Source organism: Monodelphis domestica, chromosome 3 (genome assembly GCF_027887165.1).
Source record: "Monodelphis domestica isolate mMonDom1 chromosome 3, mMonDom1.pri, whole genome shotgun sequence".
Taxonomy (NCBI): Eukaryota; Metazoa; Chordata; class Mammalia; order Didelphimorphia; family Didelphidae; genus Monodelphis; species Monodelphis domestica.
In genome coordinates, this window is record NC_077229.1 from 393657052 (window position 1) to 393664464 (window position 7413).

The window sequence follows — 7413 nt, forward strand, 5'->3', positions numbered from 1 at the left end:
TCTCAAATTGGTGTCCTCCACAAATTTGATAAACACATTATCTGTACTGTTATCTTTTTGTTCATCCTTCTTTCTGGAGGAGGACCAATGACATTCTGAGATGATGTCTTGACTTGCAATGAGAGAGTTGCACAAAATAAATGCGTCTAAATCATTCGATTAAGACATGAAAGACAACAAAGTGAAGGGTGATGCTTTAATTTACCCTGAGACCAGAGGGAACCAAGCTGAGAAATTGATAAAAAAATAATGCATGAGTTAAAGTTACCCATAAAGCAATCAAAAGTAGATCCAAGAGCATCTCATGGATCAGTCCTTTTAGTATAAAAATGAAGGAGCAAAAGGAACTAGTCACTGGCCGTACTAAATTATCACCACTTACAATTACCCTCGCTTTTGCTTACTCTGGGCCTTGATATAGTTTGGACTAGTTCTAGAAATCCAAAGTAATATTGAGTTACTCCCAGAAATAATTAAGAATTCCATGGAGGGGGAGGGTCAGCTGGGTAGCTTGGTATCTCAGGGAATAGAGAGCCAGGTCTAGAGATGGGAAGTCCTAGGTTCAAATGTGTCCTTAGACATTTTCCATCCGTGTGACCCTGAGCAAGTCACTTGACCCCCATTGCCTAGACCTTACCACTCTTCTGCCTTGAAGCCGATACACAGTATTGACTCCAAGATGGATGGTAAGGATTTAAAAAAAAAAAGGATTGAATGGGAGTTGCAATTTTAGGGGTTGACTTGGTTAGTTTGAGCATTATGCAAGAGAAGTAATCATTATCTTAACTTCAGTTTCAGAGAGAAGTCAGGCAGTTTGGTACGAAGAAAGCCTGTCTCGTGGACACTGAAATTCTAAACATATCAATCCATCTCTCACATGGATATATTGGACACAAGAGAGAACAGATGAGCAATTGTGATTTGCTCAGCCCAATCCATTATATCCCAAAGCACTTGTCTTTCCAACAGTGGGTCTGCTAGTTACCTCTGAAGGGTGGTTAGGGTATGGCTCATTTTCGGGACTGTCATCATGCAGCATGCATGCAGCCCCCCCAGCAAGCAGGAGGATTCTGAACCGTAAGATTTATCATTTGTGATATTTACTGACCTGCCTCATACTCAACAACATACGACCTACCGTCACTGACTTGAATGAGCTGACATTCCAAAAGCCTGTACGGGAGAGTCTCTTTCATTCTGCCTCTTTTAAAGCAACCCTGTAGCCCTGAGAACAAGAAAATATATTTCAGGCAGGATCCAACAAAGATCTCAACATAGATTAAGTAGATAGTTATGGATTACACACTTGACTTCTCTGAACAGATAGAGCTGGTTCTAAAAGTACATAATATTTTACATCTTTGAACTCACTGGGAACATTAAAGCTGAGTTACAAACTATTTTTGATTAAGTAAATATCTCTTTAGGGCCCCACTTAATAAAAAAACCCATCAACCTATAAATGATAGAGTGCTTCTACACTTCCTGTATTTGAGCTAGGATAATATTAGAATCCACAGAACATGACCCAGGAGTGCTGTGACCAGGTAATGAAACAAGTGGGAACAGGTAAGTGGAAAATGATGAAATATTATTTATTGGACTATTGCTTAGACAGCTGATTAATTGGTGAAATAATCAGTGGCAATTATCTCAGTAATGTGCTGGGAGAGTTCTTCGGTAGTTAGGTTTGTGTGTGTGTGTGTGTGTGTGTGTGTGTGTGTGTGTGTGTGTGTGTGGTGGGGAGTGTAGGTGTGAGTATCAATGAGTGTGTTAGAGTACTGAATAGTCAACAATTTTTTTTACAAAGACAACTGCTCCAATATTTTTCATGCTTCCTTTTTTTTTATTACAATAACAAATTTACACATAAGTTTTCCAAGGTTTCATGATTCCTGTTCTCTCCCTTCCTTCTTCCCTAGCCCCCCTCAGAGTTGACAAGCCATTCCACTGGGTTTTACATGTATTATCACTCAAAACCTATTTCCATATTGTTCATATTTGTAATAGAGTAATCTGTTAAAAACCAAAACCCCAAATCATATACTCAAATAAAAAAGTGATAAATAATTTGTTTTCTTCTGCAATTCTACTCCAATAGTTCTTTCTCTGGAGGTGGATAGCATTCTTTTTATAAGTCCTTCATAATTGTCTTTCATCATCATATTTCTGTTAAAAGCAAAGTCTACTACATTTGATCATCGCACAATGTTTCATTTACTGTGTGTAATGTTCTCCTGGTTCTGCTTATTTCACTCTGCATCAGTTGACATAGGTCTTTCCAATTCTTTAAGAAATCATCCAGTTCATCATTCCTTATAGCACAATAGTATTCCATCACCATCTTATACTACCATTTGTCAGCCATTCCCCAAATGAGAGAGATCCCCTCAGGCTCCAATTTTTTGCCATCACAGAAAGCACAGCTATAAATATTTTTGTATAAACAGGTCCATCCCCATTTTTTTCACCTCTTTGGGATACAGACCTAGTAGTGGCATTGCTGAATCAAAAGTATGCATTCATTTAAAACTGTTTGGGTATGTGAATAGCTGACCATTGCTACCACTCAGCAACAGATTAAGGAAAGGAGAAAAGCTGGGAACATTTAAGGATCATCTGGGATCAAATAGTGCAAGGTACAGACCCAGATATACACCCCAGTGGCAAAGAACCAGCCACAAGTGACTGCATCAAGATTTCCCAAGGAAACCTGGTGGGTACCCAGGCTCCTAGAACAGATACATGGTGTTAGTTACAGTACTGAAGAGGAAGCAAGTACCAGAAATTGTGAAGTTTTGTCAATCAACCTACACAGCTCTCACGTCATTGTTTTTCACTCCATTCATATAGTCACTATTCCAGCAGTTTAAGTCCACATGCCCTCTCCCCTGAGTTACTTCCATAGCCTCCTAATCAGTCTCTGCCCAGTCTCTATCCTATCTCCAATTTATTCTATACATGACTGCCAAAGTAATGGACCTAAAATTTGATATGACCCTGCCACATATATACTAACCAACTTAAGCAGCTCCCCATTACTTTTAGGATCAAATACAAACACTCTCTTTTTTTAAAAGCCTTACCTTCCATCTTGGAGTCAATACTGTGTATCTGCTCCAAGGCAGAAGAGTGGTAAGGGCTAGGCAATGGGGGTCAAGTGACTTTCCCAGGTTCACACAGCTGGGAAGTGTCTGAGGTCAGATTTGAATCCATGACCTCCCATCTCTAGGCCTGGCTCTCAATCCACTGAGCCACCCAGCTGCCCCTCCAAACACTCTCTTGATTGGCATTTGAAACTTGAAATTTGAGACCGATAATTCAGAGGTTGTCTCTTCTTCCCCTGTTTTCCAAGTCTGTGACCTTTTCAGTGAGATATTTTATGTTTTCTTCTAATTCATTAATTTTTTGGGTTTGCTTTATTGATTCTTGCTGTTTTATGATCTCACTTTCTTCTAGTTGCTTAATTCTGGTCGTTAGGGACTGGTTTTGCTTTTCAGCTTTGTCTGCCCTTCTATTGTATGCTTTGAGCTCTTTTTCCAATTGAGCAGTCTTATCTGTCAGACTGCTGATCTCTTTCTCCCATTTTTCTTTCCAGGTTTCCATCTTTTGGTTAAGTTCCAGTTTGAGATCTTCCAGAGCTTGTTGATAGTTTCCATTTTGGGAGGCATGTTCTGATTTTTTTTGGATTTCATCCTCATTCTCTTCTTTTCCTTGGGTATTTCCACCATAAAAGTTTTCAATAGTCACCTTTTTCCCTTTCTACCTGGAGGCTTTATTTTGGGACATGTGAGCCATCCCTTTGGTGGTTTTATTCCCCTTTCCTTTTTGGTCTGGGGTCTGGGTGATATGGACGGGTTTTCTGTGAATTTAGGTTGCCTCAGACTAGCTCTTCCCAGACTCAAAGGTTTCTTAGAGCACTGGGCCCCTGATCACAGCCAAACTGCCCAGGTATTCAGCTCCGCCCAGATAATCAGCGTGTGGTCCGCCCCTGGTGTTTAGCTCCCTCCAAATGCTCAGCGCACCGCCTCAAGTACTGCCCCCTGGGCCCCCTGTGATCAGCTCAGGATTCTCCCATGAAACTGCCCTGAGATGTTTTTTCCTGGCAGTCCCCAGATCCCAAGGACCCTGGAGTGCCCCCCCAGACAGAGACATTCCCCACTCACTCGCTGTCCCAGTGAGCGCTCCGGGAGCTCACTCTAGTTTGGTTGGGGAGGTGGGGGGAGGAAGGGCGGCTCAGTTCATGTTTTTGTGCAAGCTTTTCCTCCTTCTTATTATAGTGTGGAAATGTTCAAACCCCATGTACCTTCGCCTCTGTGGTGTACTGGGGAGTACTCGTGTAAATCTTAAAATTTCTTAGACTTATGAATGTTGTAAATTTCCCCATTGGGAAATTTCATACTTGAAAAAATTTCCTACTGATAGTAAGAACTCTATTGGAATGTGAAACTCCTTGGCATGGGAGGGTCCTTCTCCTCCCTACTTAAGACTACTTTAGGACAGAAACCTTTTGCTAAACAATGGAAAGGGCTTTGACCTATGCTTAAGCATAGAACAGGAAGTTCTTTGAGTCATGATTGATTTTAGAATTGATACAATAGAGATACTTGGAATGACAGAACCAGGTCTTGGAACTTACAATCTCCACCCTACTCAGAGTAACAGAATTTAGGAAGGGCTGCAGCAAAGATCAAGATTTAATTATTTGAGAATATGACCTTCAACAGACATGTGCAAAGGAAACAGACCTCTGGGCGGTCCTGGGTTAAGCTAGAGCCACCATTGGCACAGGGGAGACATGGACAGTGATTGGTAGATGTGAGAACTGAGGGGAGGGAACTTAGATTGTTTCCTTAAAGACAGCGAGGGTCTGAGGACTCGCGGGCGGTTGCTCAGAAAGAGGGAGAGGAGGTTTTGCTTGGAGGAGGTTTTGCTTGGAGGAGGTTTTGCTCTGGGAGTTTTTGCTCTGAAGGAGGCTGGAGGTGGAGGCCCCTGAGACTGTTTCTCCATTTTGGTCACGTGAGTGATAGGGACTGATCTCTTTTCTTTGCCTCAGCTATCTAAGGGCTTGGGCCTTTGGCCCAGCCTAAGCAGAGGGGGTATTTAAGCCCTATTCCCTTCTCTCCCCTTTCTCTCTCTCTCTCTCTCTCTCTCTCTCTCTCTCTCTCTCTCTCTCTCTCTCTCTCTCTCTCTCTCTCTCTCTCTCTCTAATACCTTTCTTTCTCCTGTTTGTAAGTAAAAAACTCCATAAAAGGTTGACTGCGACTTGAGTTTTCATTTAGGAATTACATAGCTGAATTCCTTGGCGACCTTAAATTAATATATATCAGTCTTTTAAAGCAATTTCCATGTCACATTGGGGAGTCCTTCTGTTCCGGCAAAGGTGATTTTTATGCTCCTTTGATGTAGTCTATTTCGTTCGGTGCCGGGGTGTGGAAGCATGTGGCCTCTAGATTTCAGCCATGATTACCCAGAGGTCACTATCATGGAGTATTCTATGAAAGAGCACTTGCATTACCTATTTCAAATAGCTTCCAGCTTTAGGATGTTTTTTTTTTCTTTCTACCACTGATCCTTTCAATTATCTTGCCTGAGATTCAGGGGAGAAATTCGTCCCCCTACAACCCTTTGCCATTTGGGCTTGCCCAGTTTGAGATTCCTAAAACCCATGTTCTCCCTTGCTATGGGAAATCCCAATAGGGATCTGAATTTTAGAAAAAGGAACATTAAAGGGTCTGGAGGTGAAATTTTAAGCCTTTTCAGATTCCATTTTTTAATGAAAGTCTCTGAATCTTATTGTATTTTACTGATTGTTTTGTTTCAGATTTAATTTTGTTGTTTTAAGTTCATATATTAAAGGTAGTCTATATTTTTCTATTACACTGAATCATTTTAATATATTCTTTTAACTATTAGATATATTCTGTTACCTTTCCCTTATAACTACTGAACAAAATATTGTAAAAATTTGTAAAAGCTCATAAATAGCCTTTTTTTTCCATTTTGCATTTGTTCAGTGTTACATAGATGATAGATGGACTCAACCTGGCTAACAACCTTTAGAGAATTTAATAAACTAAGAATTTAATTGTAATGTTAAGGGGTCTTCAGAAATTATTTTAATTAACTAGTGGTTTCTGAATGGATGAGTTTTTTTTTATATTTATATTTTAAAGAATGCTGTATTAAAGGTAGAGAAACAAAGAAATGTTCCTACCAGATATTTCTGTAAAGCAGGAAGCCAAAAAGAGCTCCTGCAAAATTATTCAATTTAATTTATTTCCACCAGAACAATCTAGATTTCTTGGTGATGTACTAGACCCAAATAAGTTTTACTTTGTTTAAAAATATACTTGACAAGGTTGAAAGGTTTACTATGTCTGTAAAAAATTGTGACAAATATCCATCAGTTCATAGGGTTTTTTTTTTTGTCATACAGCAACTTATATGTAATATGATAGTGGGTTTGTTTGCTATTGTTATTAAATGGGCTATTATAATTTTGGGGATTTTGATCACTTTTTAAATGTGCATTACATGTTGTACTATTATTCTTTATAAAAACTTATTTTGTGAAAATCATTTGCTTATACTCACAGTGTATTATAGGTCAGGTTTGAAGAGGAAATGGATCTCATTTTTGGCAAGAAATCTTTATATTCTACATTTCCTTAGCTGACAGAATGTCAATGATTAAAAGCTATATATTTTTGGTTTTTAAAACTCTTTTATTATTGTTTTTTTCTTACATGTGCAATATACTATTTCAGTTTCATTTTTTCTCTCCATTTTGTATTTGAAGTACATGTCACCAGAATTGAGAAGATTTTATTGAACTTTTTTTGATTTTGCAGTAATATAAATTTAAGATATATTTGTTATAATGTCAATGCATGACCCAAAAGCTTTAGACTATAAAAATAATGCCACTGATTGTTTAAAAAAGAGTTATGGGACTTTGCTTAATGATTCTGTCTGATTCCAAGACACAAGAATACAAAAAGAGCCATTGCACAGTGTCAAAGAAGCACAAAGCTAAACTGAATCATGCCTATCAAGTACAAGGTCAAAGAGACCAACCAATCCCAATCAGATTCATGAAAATTTTGAGCCAAGACAAGAGTACTTGAACTTGTTTGGGGTTTGAGGTTGCAGCTGTTTAACATGTATTAAAGGTAGGTCTTCCTTGTCCCACACTCTACCAAGTATCTCAAATTTGGCTCCTACCTGGCTCCTATAATCTAGTCCCTTTTCTGTCTTTCATGATGTATCAAACTTTCTATAGTCCTGGTTATTGATTGGATAAATGCATAATTGCTTAAATCATTTTAATTGGGCCCTGTTTCAAGGACCTGTTATGGATTTATTTTTCCCTTACTTAGAATTTTTACACATAAGACTTTGATAGTCTAT